The sequence below is a fragment of the Cibotium barometz genome, chromosome 45 (genome assembly GCF_041138505.1).
Source record: "Cibotium barometz isolate CiBa-2024 chromosome 45, ASM4113850v1, whole genome shotgun sequence".
NCBI lineage: Eukaryota > Viridiplantae > Streptophyta > Polypodiopsida > Cyatheales > Cibotiaceae > Cibotium > Cibotium barometz.
Window position 1 is genome coordinate 34,339,399 of NC_141090.1, and position 2,708 is coordinate 34,342,106.

A 2,708-nucleotide genomic window follows, 5' to 3' on the forward strand; every position below is an offset into this window, starting at 1 on the left:
GACATTGTTTCACTGAGGATTGCACTGTTATTTCCTTCAGTTATCAGGGTGTGTGCCCTAGGTGTTGAGAGTTTCAGAGAAGGTGCTTTCTTGGGATCTGAGGTGAAGTTTGGGGGTGAAAATGATGTCTTATCCAGAGTTTTATGGTAGCCCTAATGAGGATGTGGCAGATTTCTTGGAAAGAATGGAGGTTGCATGCATAAGCAACCATATTAATGAGTCGGTACAGGTGTTGCGGCTTCTGAGCATCTGTTTGAAAGGGGATGCAAGGACCTGGTACAGGACTTATGAGGAGTCATTGAGGGTTGCTGTTCCACATCTTGATATGACTAAGAATGGATTAAAGACAGCACTTAGCAATAGGTTCAAGAAGATAGAAGACCCCGACAAGGTTTGGCATGAGGTGCAAGCTCTGACACAAGGTGAGTTTGAATCATTAGATGATTATATGAAGAAATTTTCTTTGCTATGGGAGACTCTATGCAGGGCTTTAGGGGAAGACCAGGTGCCGCCTGATATGATGAAGAAAAACAAGTTTGTAGCCGGGCTTAAGAGGAGTATTCGCTGGAAAGTGGAATTGAAGAAGCCCAGGTCTTTTGAGGATGCAGTAGAAATTGCTAAGTCAAAAGATTGGAAGCTGCAACGAATGAATCAGCTGGGGATGATTCCAGTTGTAGCACAGCCGGAGATTCGTAGAATGGAGGCTACACCCATGAGTGCAGTGATTGAGAGGATGAAGCCCGCTGAAGCCCAAGCTATGCAAATGGTGCCTCAAGCTAGTCAAGGAGTACCTATGGTTCCTGCAAGTTCTGATGAAGGATTGCGGCAGGATATGAAACAGATGGTTGATCTTATGAAGAATTTGAGCTTAAATTTAATGGGAAGTACAGGTGGTCGACGTGGTAGAGGCCGTGGCAACAATCATGAAGGGGGAGATGGACAAGCAGGGTATGGACGTGGTCGCGGTAGGGGCCGTCGTTTCATCCCTACATGTTGGAACTGTGGTGAGCTTGGTCATCTGAGTACAGATTGTGATAAGCCTCAGCGTATGGGTGGTGATATGTACCCACTACCTTCACAGTTACCTGATAGGTCAAATGATTATGGTATTGATATCAGGGATCAAGCAGGCCCCAGTGGAATCACAGCTGAGGAGAAGGGAAAGGCAAAGGTCATGAATGTTGTTACTCTGGAGAATGTTCAGGTGAGAGAAGAAGGGGATGTGATGCCTGTTGGCAAGTGCACAACAGATGAAAGAGAAGGAAAAGGGGTGGCTAGACCCAGCCGTAAGAAGGGGAAGCAGCAGGAAGGAGAAGATGTGAAAGCCAAAAGGAAACGGAAGCCTCGTAGAAGGTTCCAGGTGTCAGACTTCCCACTGGGGGATGGGCAAACCAGCTATGACTTGAAATCTGATTTGGTGAACAGGAAGGCAAACATCACCTTTGGACAGTTGGTGGAGATGGTGCCAAAATTGAGAAGACAATGGAAGAGACTGGTGAATCCAATGGAAAAGGAGTCAGAGAAGAGGTCAGTCAAAGTACTATCTTTAGAGGAGCTTCCAGATATTTGCCCTATTGTGGAGGTGTGGAGTAAAGGTAGGAGCCTTGGTCAGGCCTATATAGATGGAGGAGCTCAAATCTGTGTGATTACCCAGTCATGTGTGGAGCAGTCAGGCTTGAGGGTGTCTGGGGTTTCTGGTTTTCGAATCAGGATGGCTAATCATCAAAAGGTAAAATGTCTTGGTATGATAAAGGAATTGGAAATTGAAGCTTTTAATGTCAAAGCTACTGTAGATTTTCATGTGATGCCTACGGGTTTGGGTGCTTTTCCAATCATTCTTGGACGACCCTGGTTGCGAGTGGTGGGTGCAGTACAGGATTGGAGGTATGGGACCATTTCTTTGCATAATAAGCAAGAGACGGATTCATCGACCACTGCTTCTAGTGGAGAAGGGGCAGATGTGGCTTTTCTTATATCAGAACAAGAAGGTAATGAAGATAAAGAAGTGCATGAAGTGGGTGCTGAGGGAGAAGATACTATGGGATCATATGAAGTGATCGAGGAATTACTGCAGCCAAAGATAGAAGTGAAGAAGAAGCAGGAGCTGATTGAAGGAATGCTGAGTCCGGATCTCTCGAGTGGAGAAAAGGTTAGATATGTTAATATGCTGTCTCATTTTTCAGAATTGTTCATCACTTCTTATAGAGAGATTCGAGGATTTAAAGGGCCAGATTTGAGGATTGAATTGAAAGAAGGTGTAAAAACAGTTAGGCAGAAGCTTCGCAGGATGGGACGAGAACAAATGCAGGCCCTGAGAGAGGAAGTTGATAAGCTGTTGAGTGCAGGTTTTATTATACCAGTGGATACAGCTGAGTGGGTAAGTCCTACGGTAGTGAGTCCAAAGAAGGATGGCAGGTGGCGTATATGTGTGGATTTCAAGCCTTTGAATGCTGCTACGAAGAAGGATTCTTACCCCCTACCTTTTTTGGATGAGATCTTGGATACTGTAGCTGGATATGAAAGGTATAGTGTTTGTGATGGGTATTCAGGTTATTTCCAGTTAAAGATTGCAGAAGAAGATCAGCGCAAGACGACTTTCATTACACCGTGGGGGTGCTTCTGCTACAAAGTTCTTCCTTTTGGATTGATGAATGGACCGGCCTACTATCAAAGAAGGGCAAATTGGGTATTATCTCCTTTTTTGAACA